The sequence below is a fragment of the Microcebus murinus genome, chromosome 3, assembly GCF_040939455.1.
Source record: "Microcebus murinus isolate Inina chromosome 3, M.murinus_Inina_mat1.0, whole genome shotgun sequence".
NCBI classification, from domain to species: Eukaryota; Metazoa; Chordata; class Mammalia; order Primates; family Cheirogaleidae; genus Microcebus; species Microcebus murinus.
This window is the reverse complement of record NC_134106.1, coordinates 96,945,793-96,963,114: the sequence shown is the minus strand read 5'-3', so window position 1 is coordinate 96,963,114 and position 17,322 is coordinate 96,945,793. Positions and strand designations below refer to the sequence as shown.

The 17,322-nt window shown below is 35.8% G+C and overlaps 1 protein-coding gene across 2 annotated transcripts in view; it reads left to right on the top strand.

The window, feature by feature from the left end:
• Positions 1 to 17,322, top strand: part of KCNIP4 (potassium voltage-gated channel interacting protein 4) — a 1,096,218-nt gene that overhangs the window by 669,899 nt on the left and 408,997 nt on the right. The gene's annotated exons all lie outside the window — the stretch shown is intronic.

The following is a 17,322-nucleotide window of genomic DNA, read 5'->3' as shown; positions in this document are numbered from 1 at the left end:
TGAATGCCCTGAGCTCTTTCTAAGCACTGAACTATGTTGCCAAACTGACAATTTGCTGGGAATCTAGGCCATATTTCAGAGAATCAGAGTCTCAACAAACTCAAAAGTGTGTTAGGGATAATCTGGCCAGGCTTGCATTTTATAGAAAGGCACAGTGTAGTAAAATAATTAGGTCAAGCTCATATAATGAGCTATTTATGATCATCTAGAATAATAATTCTCTGCCTGTGAAACCCTGAACACTTTCCACTACACCAGAATGCTTCAGTCAAATAACATGCCCAGAACACTTACATGAGCCTACAGTTGGCAAAATCATCTAACACAAAATCTGTTTTAAATAGGTGTTGAATATCTCATGTAATTTATTGAATACTATATATTACATAGAAACTGCAACTTTTTCGTGCCATCCTAAAGTTGAAACATCTACTTCAGCCCATCCAAAGTGGGGGATCATCTGTAGATTCAAGGGGACTGTTGTAGGTGGAATGTTTGTGTCTGTCCCAGATTCATACACTGAAACCCCAATCACCAGTGTGGTGGCATTGGGAGGTGGGGCCTTTAGGAGGTGATTACGTTTAGATTAGGTCATGAGAGTGGGATCCTCATGACAGGATTAATGCCCTCATAAAATAGAGGAAGAGACCCAAGATTGCTCTCTTTTTCTTCCTGGAGAACAAAGCTGTTGGCCATGCCCTCACCAGACATGGAATCTGCCAGCACCTTGGTCCTGGGCTTCCCAGGCTCTAGAACTGTGAGAAATACATTTCTGTTGGTTAAATCACCCAGCCTGTGGTGATTTGTTATGGCAACCCAAACTGACTAAGACAAGGACAATATGAAGGTGACATCTGGATGAGCTGGGGAGGTCCTTAAAACTGAGGACAAGGTAACTGATAGGAACGTCCGAGAGAAAGAAGGAATCCAGTTTTATACTAACAAAATCAGTTATTAATACCTTCATCTTCATCCCAAATGGAAGGCATGTGAAGTGACCTGGAGAAGATCCTCTAGCTGATATGTAGGTGGCCTTACGAGCTTTTATAGGGTAAGCTGTGACCTCCAATATGGACAAGGAGAGGGCAGCGAAAGGTAAATCAGACAGCAAGGATTACTGAGTACTGTCAGTACCCCCAGCACACATGCCAACCAGACAGTCTAATTAAAGACTATTATTTAAATAAACACACACACACACACACACACACACACACACACACACACACACACACACACACACACCCTATTCATCAACTAAGTAAGTTTGGGAAATGTATCACTGACAGATTGCATTTGCAAGTTGGAGAATTAGAAAGAAGTCATTGACTCTTGTGTCATTTGTTTCGAAATATGTACTTTAAAAAAATAGTATTTATCAATACAGTAGTAGGATGTGCCAAGCACTGTTCTACATCCTTTGCATGCATTTATGGATTAAAACTATGCTGTGAGGTAGATGCTGCCTTGTTCTCCATTATACAGATGAGGAAACTGAGGCAGAGAGAAGATGATTAAAGTGCCTGAGACCAGTCATACACAAACTATGCATATTTGTTTCCCTTTGATGCTGGAATAAATGACCACACACATAGTTGCTTAAGACAACACATATTTATTCTATTTCAGTTCCAGAGGGCAGGTGTCTAAAATGAGTTGGCAGGGCTGGTTCATTTTGGAGGACTTAGGGTAGAATCTTTTTCCTTGTCTCTTCTAGACTCTAGAGGCCACCTGTATTCCTTCACTCATGGTCTCATCCTTCCTCTTTGAAGCCAGGAGAAGATCATCTTCCAATCTCTCTCTTTTTCTCTCTCCTTTTCTCTGCTTCTATTATTACTTGGCCTTTTCTGATCCTGGCCCACTTGCCTCCCTCTTATTGAGACCCTTGCAATTTTATTGTGCCTGCCAAGTATCCCAAGATAATTTCTGCATCTCAAGATACTTAGCCACACCTATTAACAAAGTTATTTTTTATTATGTCAGGTAACATATTCAGAGTTCTGGGAATTAGGATGTGGACCTCTTTAGGAGGTCAGTATTATGCCTCCAACAGAAGATTCAAACCCAGGAAGTCTGGCTACACAGCCTGCTTCCTTAAACCACTATATCATAGTGCCTGAAAAAATATTTAAATGATTTATCTTCAGAGTGTGCTACATGCCAAGTGCTTGCCTCACGTTGCATATGCAATACCAAAGAAAACAACTATGATCTTACCCATATGTGGAATAATGGCATAAAAAATATACAATCATTGTTAGAAATTCTGTTACATTCTACAAAGCAAAAAGCAATGTACTATGAAAAAGGATAGTGGGGGCAGGGACACTATAAAATTACAAATTAGAGATCAGAGAAGTCTTCTCTAAGCGAAGACCCAAAGGATGAAAAATTTTGCTTTTATGTTGATGCAAGACCATCAAATTAGTTATGTTCATATAAAATAATATTTGAAAGAAATTTTAAAAGGTATTGACTGTTGTCAGATTAACAGATTAAATTATGGGAGATTACACCTTTCTTTCTTTCTTTTCTATACTTCCAAAGTTTTCTAAAGTAGTGAAATATTACCTTAAAATTAGGAAAATGAAAGAAACATTATTTTATAAAAGGGGTGAAGTTTACATTGCCTTTTAAGATTGAATCTGTAGAAAATTTTCTCAATCAGCTGTAAAAATGGATACTGGAGCTATTATCAAAATTTATTCTAGAAAGTAATGACTCTCATTTAAATGAATTAAGACTTCTTTAAGATTGTGCTTCCTTAAATTGTCATTCTTCTTTATACTCAACATAATGCTACCATGGGAGAAAGTGTGAGGCCAATGCTCTAAAATGGAATAAAAACTAGAAAATATTAAAAAAACCTAACCATTTACCCTTTTGAAGTTATGATGCTTTTAATCTCAAGTTTGCTTGTATTTTGGGCATGAGAAAGATATTGCCAATACTTAAATCCAGTGCTAGTCACTTCTATTGCTCTAAGAAACCTGTACAGTCTATATTTAGAACAATTGACTCAGTAGAAAAAAAAAAAAAAAAAAGAAAAGAAACAGGGCTCTTTCATCAATGTTTGATCTGAAAGATGCACCCAAATGCTGGTCAGCTTCGCACTGAATGTTACCATGGGCAACGGTTTTAAGAACTTCATATGAATAAAAAAGAACAGGCAAAAGTAATATTGTCTGAACATTTATCCCTGTGGCCATGGCCATTTTATTCATGTGGCTGCCTGGATTCAGATCTTAACATTTTGTTGATTTATTTCCCTGATCCCTTATCCATTCTCCCTTGGGATACTGAAATGGGTACCCAATTAGCTTCCCTTATCATTCCTCATTATCCTATCCCAGTCTTTCAATCCACTGCTGCCAGAGTGGATCTGCAAAAATGATACTCTCACTGCATCCTTCCCTGCTCAAAAAGTCAGTGTAATGCTACAGCTACTTATTATGTGTCAGACATTATGTTAGGGCACATGAACTTACCAGCATAAGTAAGAAATAGCCTCTTCCCTCAAGAATACTCAAAGAGTTTTACAATCTAGTGGACAGAAGAACTATTGCACAATGATCTCTAATCAGGGCTGAATGGCATTAGTGACTGCTAGAGGTCTAAGCAGTAGGATCTAAGAGCACACAGTAAATTATCTAAAAGCCCAACCTCTAGCTAATTGGAATACCTTGGTGGGCCCTTTGTTGCTGGTTCCAACCAATTTTTCTAGATTTAACCCATTCTCTGCCTTCATAAACTTTCATCTCTACCTTGGCCATTTCCAAAATCTCCTAGAGATAGTTCTCCATCAGGACTTTTTTTTAAAAATGGAAAGTTTAAGAAAATTTGAATCAAACTTGTTAATTGTTGTTTCCATCATTATGATGGAAATATATTAACATATACATGAAGAGTTTAAAGATACATCTAAATTTTTAGAAACTAAAAGTGAAGCTTCAAATGAGGCTTCATCTAGCAACTAAAATAATTTTTCCCTAATTCCTGGTTTCCCTCTTCTTTGATTCTAAGTTTTACCAGGCTAGGAATCCTTAGAAATTCTAGGCTCAGCCTCAAGTATAATAGCAGAAAAAGGGTTTAGTTTTAGAATTGAAAGGAGGATTGAGATTCCTCCTATCGACTGCAAAAAAGAGAACTTCTATTCACTAGGTATCTAACAAAATTCACGAACCATGTCCTCATTGTTCTGAATTGAGCCACAGCCCCATCCCTGAATCAATTATTGTCATAGGAGCAATTATATCCATTGTCTCAACCCAATGTGGATACATCCTTAAGGTGATGGTGGTATGTCAGCTATTAGCCATATACTGAAAATGGAGAATGATTATTTACCTAAAGGGAGAACTTGGTACTGCTTTACCACAAGAAGAAAGAATAAACTAGATGACAAAATAAATAAATATAAAAAGAATGAATTTAATGAGCAACCAAATAATTAATAACTTTTTTGAGCCTCATCATTCTTTAACAATATTTTCCATAATATATCCTTATGCTATTGAAGGAATATCCAACGCAAACATTATTTAAATTCAGGAAAAGCTTGCCTCATATAATATATTGTGTTTTCCCGACAAAATCTGGCATGGTAGTTTGCACAAAATCAGTACTCAACAAGTTTTTAATCATTTCTTTTTCAAAAAATGTCCACTTACCTACCACTCTACTGATTTTTTTTCTTAAAAGTGGCCAATGTTCTCTCTAATTTTAAAACTCAAGTTTCTCCCTTAGTTTTCATACTTTTCAAATTCTGAAGCATTTGACTGTCAACCCCACCCAGCACCCTCCACTCTTGAAACCTTCCTGCTGTATCTTCCATGTGTGGCCTTCCTCTATGTCTCTTCCCATTTCTTTGAGGTCTCTTCTCACTTACAATTCAATTGTTTGGTTTCCTTCTCTCAACCAGTGGCCGAACTGACCTGAGTTAACCTGGAATTTACAATTGCCAGGTGTTGGTATGCCTTTAACCATTAGTGGATGTTGAAGGCTGTATGTTCTCTTTCTTTGCTCGTGGGTTTTATGTTACAATGAAATCAAACCTCAGACCCATTAATAATAGTAATTCTTCTCATTAACTAGCAAACATATACACACGTTTTTGTGTTTATGTGTGTATGTGCATGTGTACATCTCAAGCCATACTTTGTGTAAGCTCAGTGAGGTCCCCAGTTTGTCATTTTAGGCTTTCGGACAAGTAGTTTGCACAAAGGGTTCACCCCTGTGGCAGACAGAATAATATTCTAACAGCAGGATCAGCTCATCTTTCAGAGGACCAGGTTTCAGTGACCTGTCATGAGGAGGCCAATCAGAACTAGAGTGACAGAGCTTGTTTCCAGGCTGCCAGGCTGCTGGGTTTGCTGTGTCTGCCTGCTTTGTTCACAAGGGGAGTAATTGCCTTTCTGGTCTATTGAGCTACCACAATTTTTGAAACCAATGCATTTTATCAATGAGTAATATTTTTACAAGTCCTAAAAATATTGTCAAGGTTTGCAGTGGCCATCTCTGGAATTTGAACTCCTGATTTGGATACTTCAAACATTCATTTCCTTTAGGGTAGAGATCAGAGTTGACTACACATATATCTCAGACAATTTTTAGGAGAGATTTTAAAATCAGTTGTAAAAAAACATAACAGAAACTCTAAATTTAGGTCCTCCTCAAGGTTTGCAGTGAGGGAAACACTGAATGAGCTGATAGATTTATATCCTGAATTCTGTGGAAACTACTCCATGGGTCTTGAGATGTCAATGAATCCCCTGAAAGTATACAAGAAATTGTACTAATAGCATGTTTGCCTTTTTCTAAGCAGATATTTTATAGATTTCCTCATGTTTTTAGAAGTATCAATGATCTGCTAGTGATAAAGAACAAGTTTTTCATTATGGATATAAAAACTGAGACCCATCCTTTTATTCATTCATTTACTCATAAAATAAGTTTGCACTCAATGCCTTTAATAAGCCAAACATTATTTTAGGATATAGGAATACAGTGCTGAACATATTGAAAAAATTCCCTATAATAATAAAGTGAAGAATACAGGTAATAAAAAATAAAGATAAAGGTAACTGGTATACATAATTTCAGGTACTAGAAAGCATACCATAAATAAGTAAGTAAGTAAATAATAAATAAATCTATGCAGAGAGATGGTGACCAAAACCTACTTTGGATACTTATTACACAGTTCTGGATCATTCCAAAATCTACATAATTAACCCAGTCTTCTTCTCTCTGTGCTAAGTCACAGATATTTCTAATGGCCTGCTGGGTGCCATTAGGTGTATGCCACAATGGTTTGTATAAATCAAAGTTTCCCAAAACAGGGTTGACATTTTGCTCCCATTAATTCCTACCATGCTTTGACTCAGCTCCAACCCACGCCTGTTTTTATTTATCTTCACTTTATTTTTATTTAGTTCACTACCAAATCCCGTTCATCCACCTAAGCTCAGTTCTCCAAAACTTTTTTTCACTCTTTACTCTTCCTTTCCCCTCTCGCAGCTCATTTTGCCATCACTTTCCAAATCTAGCACAAGGATCCCTCACTTCCAAATGTGCATTTTAAATGTGCATTTTATAATAAAAGTTAGGTTCTATAGGTTAGTGGCCTGATATAAAACCTTTATTATTTCATAATTGCTTCTCAAATCAAGGTCAAACTCCTGACCTGGCAGAGTCTGTATTTTGTGCTGCCAGCTTGCCTTTGCCCACGTCTCCAACTTCCTAACACGAATCTCTCACCAAAAGGTACCATACAGACTTCTCAGAAATCATTCTAGGTAGTCTCACTTTGTGTCTTTGACAATAATATGTGATAAATAGTCACAGCTGTTGTAATTATTGTTGAGCACTTATTACGAGTCTAACATAGGCACTTTGTAAGTATGGACAGCAGGTTAAATAGCACAGTGCTAAGAACTCAGGCTTTGAGTGCTAGCTCTCCAGTTTATTTAACCCTGAGACTTGGACAAGCTACTTAAATCCTGCACTTCAGTATCTTTGTATAATGAAGGAGATAGAACAGCATCTACTTCACAGGTTGCAGTGAAGAGTAGATAAAAGATAATGAAGCTTCATGCACTGCCTGCTGCACAATCACATAGTTGTTCAGTGAATATTGATTATTATTATCATCAAAATTTATAGCATGTATTCAAAATACAGTAGGTATTATTTCTGTTTCTGTTGGTGGCTTGTCAGAAGTACAGACACTGTGTATTCATCTGTTAGATACTCTTTTCTCCATTTTGGCGTGTCTTTGGAAAACCTTTGCCACTTCCTTGCAACCTTAGCTATGAAGCCTTCATGGATTCTCCTCTTGTCAATGTCACGTATATCTGTTTATACAGGGTTTAGGATAGTCTTAACATAGCAGGGGTTCTTGTGTACATGTCTTACCTTCTAGCACTAGATAGTACAGTAACTCCTCTGGGAGACCACATACTAGCTTAATAAGAAACAAGGCTTGGGTAAAATGACTTCATTTTGCATCTTAGCTCTATGACTTATCAGCTGTGTGACAATAAACAAGTTACTTAACCTATCTGATTATCAATTTTTCTAATCTCTTACATAAGAACAATAATGCCTTTCTCCCAATGTGTTCACGAGAATTAGATAATCTGGCATAGGACAAGCACCTAGTATAGTCCCTATCATGTAGGAAGAGTCCTATTCAAAATAAGTTCCCTCCCTCATGTTCTTCCCAAGACGACAGATTTACTCATTTCATATCATTCAATTAGCACACTTAGAAATAGTTAAAGTTTAGAAAATAGTAAATTAAATTAATTTTTTTTTACATACAGTGGTAGAAAATGGCAATGTTCAAAGTGAGGGCACATTGCAATATAAAGATACTAGCTGTTCAGATGTTTGCTATGATGCTATCTTTTTAAATACATAATTTAATAATTGCATATTAGCAATATCCATAGAGTTATCTCTCACAGTAAATAAACCAACAGCCTGAAAAACTGATCTTTGTAAAACCTTCACCAAGGCAAAGTAATTTCTCACTAGTCTTAGCATTCATTGCACTATGGATCATAGATGTTTAATACTTGAATTATAATTGCTAGTTTACATTTCTGTTTTTCCTTCTAAACTGTGATTCCTCAAAGAAAAATCCCCTTCATCATTTTCCATCCTTTGACCCTGACCTAACACCTACCCTATAGAATGTGCCAGGCGACAGGACTCAAATTTTATACAACAGAAGAGATTATTGTAATGTGCCTGGCATGCCCCATATTCCAAGTGAACACAGAGAAGAAGCTTCTGACCTTAACACGTCTAGAAGAGTCCAGGAAGTCTTCTGAGAAAGTGATGTTTGCATGGAGTTTCAATAGATAAAGGAGAAGAAAGTTTACTAAGAACAGAAAACTCGTTTGTTGACTCAACGAATATGTCTTTTAGTTAAATCTCAAAGAAATGTAGATTATAATATTGACTACTGAGCTTAACCATGAAAAGACTCACATTATCATTACAACAAAGCTGTACCACTTGCTAATTGAAGTATGTTCATTAATTGAAAAAAAAAAAGAAGTACACCTAGGGAATGAAGATACCTGATAAGTCAGCTTATAAATCAGATCCTTTTAAATTTCTCTGAGGTATTACATTGTTTCAAAAAATAGGTATCCCTGAAGACCTCCAAAAATATGTCTGAGTGAAGATAATATATGCTTTTATCCCTCCAGTTAATTCGTGAACCTGAGTAATTAGATAAATTGGCTGCCAATATGTACCTGTAGGATTAAGCGCTATTATGTTTCTGTAGATAAGGGCTACTAGTGTACACTATGTGGATATTAGTACGCATTCTTCTCTCAGATATTTAGGTGTTTGTGCTTTTGGGGATTTATAATGAAAGTTTGCCATATAAATACTATGAATCCAATCAAAAAGTCTGCCCAAGGCATTTCTTAAAAATTAGCCTTGAAGCCCGGGAAGGACTACAGAAAGGAATTACCTCCTGTGTTTAGAACTCTGTGGTATGTAAAAAAGGCTGATAATAAATGAAAAACAGTATGGAAAAAGAAAGAAGTGTGAACCGTGATAGATTTTTATTTCTTAAGGTAGATTTCATATATATATATATATATATATATATATATATATATATATATAAAGATGTTTACAGTATAGTCAAGTTTTAAATCAATGGAAAATAAAATTGTTTATAATGACATGAGTTTTTGTCTCAGCTTCAAGATATGGGGATAAAATTTCACATCTTCTTTCTTAGGTAGGTGAAAAGATGGGCTATATCCATGCAACAGAAGTAATCAAAACCAATGGAAACATTTTGCCAGCATTCACCACTTAACAATGAATTATCAAAAACCATTATTCCAGTTATTCCAGATATTGAAAATAGAAAATTGTATAAGACAGAATTCTTATCCACAAAGAAGTCAGTCTAGTGAAGGAGACAGAATAGCGAGTGAATCATTTACAACATAGTATAAAAACACAACAGAAGAAGTGCGTTCTGTAGCAGAGTTGGAAGAGAAGAGGCAGGAATGCAGATTTGGAGATGAAAGAGATAGCATCTGAGCTAGAATTTGTGATTTTTAATGTTTCATGTATATGTATTGTTCCATATGTGATACATGTATATGTGCTGTTCCAGATCTAAGGAAAGAATGACTTGGTTGTTAAAATTATTAGTATATTAACACCAAGTAAGCATTTACTTCTAGCCAGACACATTGCTAAATGGTTTCCATGTACTCTTTTCATGACTGTCCCATGGAGAGACTTTAGAATTCCTATTTCACAGATGGAGAAACTGAGGCATAAGGAAAGGGTACATCAGTTGTACCAGATCATTATTTGCAGAGTCAGGATTCAAATCCAGGTCTTTGTAAATGCAATGCGCAGGCCATAAGGCATCTTATGCAGGCATTGGACATTTCAGGAGCAAAAGGAAGAATTTAAGCTGGAAAAGTCAAAGATTTCTTAGAGGAGTGTAGCTAGGACTGACTCCTGAGAGATACAAGAAGGATAAAGGTAGGGCATAATTGTAGGACATTTTGTGTGGGAAGAGGAACATGTCAAAGAAATGGTTTGCCCATGTGTGAGTTTCCTTTGTGTTCCCTTAATTGGTTGTTTAGATACAGTGGTTTTATGTTACTGATTTTTCTGGACTTCAATTGGACTGGATATCATTTTACCAGGTTTGGAAATTCTACCCCATATGTTCTAAAATAATGAATGTTGCTATCCCCCACGGCTGATCCAGCTGAAAAACAATATTCACTTGGTTCTGACCTTGATGGGAATCAGAAATCTTTGCAAATTTAATTCCCATTGGTTATTATTTCTCTACTTATGCTAGTGTTCTTCGCCTTTTTTCATTGTTGTCCTCCTAAGAAATCTTTTTAGACATTTTTTTCTAATACCCCAAACAATGAAATTTTAATACCCTATATGTACTATATATTTATTTACATGCTATATGCATATCTATGCTTTATACATAATAAGAGTAAGATTTTTAGACATTGCCATGGTCTGAATGTTTATATCCCCCCAAAATTTATACATTGAAATCTAAACCCCCAGGATGAAAGTATTACAAGGTGGGCATTGGGAAACAATTAGGTCATGAAGTTCTCACAAATGGGATTAGTGATTTTATAAAATAGTCCTCCTCAGAGAGACTCTCACTCCTCCTACCATATGAGGACAGAACAAGAAGGTGCTGTTTGTGAAAAAGTGGGTCCTCCCCGGACACCGTTTCTGCTGGCACCTTGATCTTGCACTTACCAGTCTCCAGAACTGTGAGAAACAATTGCTATTGTTTATAAGCCACCGAGTTTATGGTTTATGTTGTAGTAGCCCAAAGAGACTAAGACAACCGTGAACCCATTTTTACCTCCTTGGGACTGAAATAGCCCCTGTGAGAATGAATGCCTTATGCTATGCCTTCTTCCCTGTTTTGCATTCTATTGTAATAAGTAAAGGGGGGGGGTGGGGATTTCAGACACAATTTGGAATCAAACTAGGTTTTAAGAAAAAACACCTGATCTGACTGCAAATTTCTTCTGCGAAAAGTGGTAGTAATACAAATTTAGGAAATGTTTATTAATGAATTAAGTAAGATAATCTAGAAACAAAGACATAACAGCAGTTTAGAAAATGTTAGCTAACTTTCTCCTCTTCCTGTGGTGCAGTTCCTTTTGAACTCAGCCCTTCTACTGAATTTTTAATGTCCTCACTTGCTCCCTTATCTAAGAGACTAGAAGGAAATACATAGAACAAGCACAGAAAGGACTTGGTGCAGGGAGCAAGTAGCAGAAGCCTATTTGAGGAAATTTATAGAACAGGTGTGCTGCCAGGGTTGTCTGAGTAGGAAGCATCTTGTACCTTCTATGCTGGTTCCTCCCTGAAGTGGACTCTCGCTTTTATAAATTCTGTAGTGGAAGAGAAGATCTGCAATGTAGCATAATGGAGGACAGCATTTGCACAAAATCTAGGATCAAGCTAAGTCTCTACTATTTATGCTCTGACTGGGGCGAGTATTTAACCTCTTTGGGCTTTTATTTCCTCATATGTAAACTGGATATAAATTTACAACTACCTCATAGGGTTATTTTGAGGATTAAGTTAAATAAGACCTTCACAATGCCTAGTATATAGTTAGTACCCAATATAGCTACTATATTTTCTCTCTAAGCAGCTTTGTTTACTGAGATGTCATGGGGTACAATTATTTCATATGCATAATGGATAAAAAAGGCAAAGTTTGTATGGCAATAGACATAGGGGTAAAAACTTACATTTCTAGAGTACTTTACAGATATAAACTATTTTTACATTCCTGTTCTGCAAGACCACCTGGTGAAATAAGGAAGACTGACATTATTATCCCCATTTTAAAACTCATAAATCTCAGATGGGTCACATAGTAATAGATTGTGTAGCTAGAATCAAAATCCAATTTATCTGATTCTAAATCTAGTGTTAAACTCCAGTGGTGCTTAATATTGCTTATAAATCCTTATTTTTCAAGCATAAAGTCAAATGAGTTTTTTAAACTTCTTAAAAATCTGTAAGTAGGTATCATTTAGTTTCAATTTTGGTAATTCTCCTCTGATAGACATTAATTTTTTTGTGCATTTTACATTAGTGATCTCTGTTCATAACTTTCATGATATTTCTTTAGGTCTTTGAAAAATATTTGAAATTTGTTTTAATTCTCCATTAAAAATATTTTAAAAGAAAAAAAATACTTTAAAAGAATCTGAGAAAATAGGATATGTTTCCATGGAATTAAGGTAGAAGGATTGAAAATTGTAGCCTTTTTGGTTAATACTTGGAAGGAATACTAAAATCAACTTTTTATAGTAATATAAATTTCTGCACATAAAATGCAATATTGGGCAATAATGATCAAATTTATTTTCTTTTGTTTATCCACCTAAGTTATTAGATAAAAACCTACTTCTAGCCATTATCTGCTAGAAAAAATTTAAAATAATTTGATTTTAAAGGACAATGGTAATCAGAACATTACTGGTAATTATTTTATACATAATAGAATGTCTTTATGTTTTCTATGCCTGGATCTATTAAAAAAAAGTCTTCTAGCTGTCACTGGCACTGGAAGCTTATTTTTAAGATGCATGCTTTTTCTCTAAACTAATGGTGGTAGAAAATCTCACCAAGAGAGAATGAAAATCAGAATACTAGATTCCAAAGGCACAACCCCCCCTTCATACTGGATTTGGCAGTCTAATAAAACAACAGCAGCTAAGTACAGTAAAAAAACAATAAAAGCAGTGAAAGAAAAGAGACAACAATTCTTAATGAGCCAGCAGTCTGTACCTGGCAGCTACTCAATGTAAGATAACTTTCCTTTTATTCATGAGTCTTTGAGGTCATTACAATCTCAGTTCTTTTTATTAATAGCTCTCAAGTCATCCATTGTTTAGGCATCATTTCATATTAAATCACCATTGTGTCATTTTCCTACTGCAATACACCTGAGAGTTTTAAATAACCATTTGACAGGAAGTTGTCATAGGAAGAGCTTGTTTTCAACTTGTTAGGCAATTGAGCAGGAACAATGTTTTGTTTATAGATAAAAACAAATAAAATAAATGAATAATTATTAAAGGGTTTTTTAAATTAGATGATTCTTATACTTAAAATTTTATTTACCAATGATAGAATCTCATTTATTTTGGTGGGGAGTTAAACTTATTTAGTTATCATAAACGTAAATGTTATTTAGCAAAATTTTATTAGGTATCTACTATATTCTCAACACTGCGCAAGACACTAATAGGGATAAAAAGGAAGTACAGTATACAAATTTCTTCCCTACCTTTCTATACTATTAATAACAGTCCTGTTGGAGAACCAAAGCATATATATGTATGACCTAGAGAATAACAAAATAAATCTTATTAAATGACAAAATATAAACATGGATCAAACTGGAGGCCATTATGTTCAGTTAAATAAGCCAGGAACAGAAAGTCAAACATCACATGTCCCCACTTATATGTACAATCTAAAAAGAGTTGATGTCACAGGCGCAAAATGTAGCATAGGAGATGTTAGAGGTTAGGAAATGTAGTGGGTACAGGGGTCAGGGGAGATAGGAAGAGATTTGTTAAAGGACACAAAATTACAGCTAATAGGAGGAATAGCTCTATACCACTGTGGGATGACTATAGTAAACAATAATATATTGTATATAGTTTCCAATAACTAGAAGGAGGATATTGAATGTTCCCAACACAAAGAAATGATACAAGTTTATTATGATGAATATGGTAATTACCCTGGTCTGACCACTGTACATTGTATGTATCAAAATCACTGTGTACCCTACAAATATTATGTGTCAATTAAAAAATAAATTTAAGAAAGACAAAATATGTAGTAAAGATTTGAATTACTAAATGATGATTATGAAGAGTAAGTTCAATATGCATGGTAATTGCAAAAGGTTTCAGGAGGGGATCCCACCAGAAACAAGATAAGCAGATGGGGAAACAAAGACTGCCATGGACCAGAAGAAAAAAAGTAAGAAGCAAGGCACAAGACCAGGCTGCATGAGGCATGAGCATGAGGCAGAAAGGCCGGGGAAGTTGACACATGTTAAAGACCCAAGGAAATGTGAATTGATGCAAAAATTAGGGGGCCAGATTATGAAAAGACTATTTTGGCAACTAATTTGGAGGGCTTTTATAGGTGATGGGGGGATTGCTGCTGTATATTCTCAAAGACTGCATTGACTCACTTGATGTTTTTTTTTAAAAGAGCAGACTGTTGGCTTATACCTAAGGCTGGAGAATCTCGAAAAAGCGAGAAAGGGCAGTTAGGAAACTGGAATGGCCAGGGATGGGGAGAGGAGGTCTTGGCATACAGAACAGAGGACAGAATTAGAATAAATAAAGGAGAATGCATTTCATATGTTGCATTAAAAAACTTAATCTACTTCAATTAATAGAAAGTAAATATGATTTTTAAAAACAGAAATAATTAACTGATTGAAATAAGCTCTTCCTCTGAAGACTTGTCATATAGCTATTTAAGGGGTATGTTGCTTTAGAATGCCACTCTGATGACTGAATATGGAATTAGGCTGAAAATAATAGATGACGCCAGAGATATTACAAAGGGACATATATTGTTTGAAGTGATCATCAGCTGGGAAGTTGGACTCCTCTAGATACTTGCCAAAACAAATTGCTGTCTGGGAAGTTAGCTAGCCTAAGACTGCTTAATGCTTTGTTGTTTGGTTGCTGCAGAAATACACATATGAGTGTGTATTTGCTTATTTTCAGTATAGAAATAATACATATTTATTATAGAAAAGTTAACAAACAAAGCTTAAAAAGAAAAAATAAAATAAGAAATTCTGTAATCCCATCATCCACATAAAACTTTATTATAATTATGGAGTTTTTTTTATTCACATAAATCCTCTGTGTATATATTTGGTTGTAAGAAGCATTTCAAAGAGTGATATTTCTTCTGCCATCTCTCTCTTCCCTAGTTCATCTTTAACTCTTGCTTTTCCTTTTACTCTCTTTTATTCTTAAATACATTTATTCTAGTAATCATAACTCATAAAATTAAAATCATAACATTTCTCGTAGTTCCCCAATATGGAAACACAGAGAATCGTCTTCTTGCTGTAAAACTCAAGAGCATGTTTTACATACAGCTAATGGCCAACTGGACTAACCAGAGGATGTCTAATTTCTAGATTCTAGAAAAGCAAATGCTGTCAGAGATGGAGTCACTGCAGTAGGCTACCAAAAACAGTGAGCATCTGACATTTTGGGGAGATAAATGAGAAGCAATATTCAAATGCAGCAACTCTAAAGGGACAATGAATACACTTGGTCAAGTGTAGAGGTGCGAGGCCCTAGAAGGGGACCATAAAGGTTAAGGGCACAGGTTTTCAAACTGGGCAGCCCTGGAATTGGCTCCATCTCATGTACTAGCTGCACTTGACCTTGAGCTTGTTGCTTAACCTCTCTAAATATCAATTTTCTCTTCTGTAAAACGTCAATACACACATTTATTTCATAGGTTTGTTCTGATGAGTAAATCAGGTTACACATGGTCATCCCTCAATTATTTATTATTGATGCAATGGAATCATTAAAGCAATGAAGCAACTGAGGTTCAGAGAAAATAAGAAAGAGACTTGCTAACGGTCACATTACACATCAGTGGCAAAGATGAGGACTTGAATTCAGCCTTAATTCTCAGTCCAGCACTCCTCTTACTTTAGCAAGAAGCCATGCCATACCCAAAACATGGAGAGGATGTGTAAGTAAAGATTCAGAAAACCTCTTTTTACCATTCCCCCCAATCAGAAAATTGTGAAACTCTAAATCTTATCTAGGGCCTCTCTTCTATGATGTATTTGCAACTGTTAAAAACAAAAATCTCTCAGACATAAGACTGTTTGACTCTCAGGAAGGGCCAAAGCCACTTAGTATAACTAATTTGGACTCGAACCTTTTAGCTACTGCAGTATCCAGAAATAATTTATTATCCTGACATTCCGTAAAAGAAGTAAGTACAAAACAAATATTCATACTGGCATTTTAAAATATGTCAGCGGAGAGGATCAAAGAGTCCCCATTCTTTGCTTTATATCAAGATGAACCTGTTTGGTACCTGTCATGGAGTGAAGCTTATCGAGACGCGACAGGAAGCAAAGGTTATCTTTAACACAATGGAAAAGGGCAAATGAATGTTAACATTTAATTAAAGCCATGGAAAAAGAATGGCAAAGTGCAGGTCAGTGGTTGAGAGAATGGTGTGTTGGTGCCGTACAGGGACAGGCTGGCTGAGCACAAAGTCAGACTCTGAATGCAGACAGTTGGGTGAGAAGCTCTTGGATGTCCCTGATGTTATATTACAGTTGCTTCTTTCTGTCCAGTCGATAGCACAAAGACTAAGAGCCCATTCAGTGCCATGGTTAACCATAGAGGCTCTAAAGTCCGATCTAGCTGGATTTGAGAAGCTGCTCACAGAGTAGTTACTACTAACAAGGATTGGGAGACCTTTTGGTTTCAAACACCAGCTATGTGCCTCTTATTAACTGTCTAGCCTTGAGCAAGTCACCAAGTCTCTGCCCCTCAGTTTCTCCATGTATAATATTCGTTCCTAGTTGTTAGAAAGATTTAACAAAGGGTTTCCTATTTGCAAGATATATACTAAGCTCTACATAAGTATTCATTAAATATAGTCCTGAGCCTTAGACCTACCACATACCAGCTACATCCTTAGTAGAAGTTATTTAGCCTTTCTAAGACTCAAGCCCCTCATCTGGAAAATGGGTCTAACACAGTGCCTGGCTTACACAGTTGTGAAAGTTAAATGGGAGCATGCATGTACAACATCTGGCATATATTAAAGAATTATATTCTTGGTGTTTACCTCACCAACTAGACCAGAGACTTTTTGAGGCAGTTACTTGTCATGTTATTCTTTCTAAATTAATATTTGTAAAAAGAGCAGAAAAAATATAAAAATGCAGGTAAAATGCTCTATACCCGTGTCAACACAGAAACACGTCTGCCAAACTTAGAACATGCTCTAAGAAAAGAATCAAATGGACACTCACTAAGACATACAGGCTATTCATGGAATTGCACTCAGAGAATTGTAGAACAATGAGGTTCAAGCCAGTATTCACTCGCTGGAATGTTCTGTTATTCTCTCCTGTATCCCTGACAGGTCAGCTCTTCACTGAATCTTCTAGTAATCCACAGTTCAGTCTGTCACAGAGCAAAAGTATTCCTTCTTTTCTTA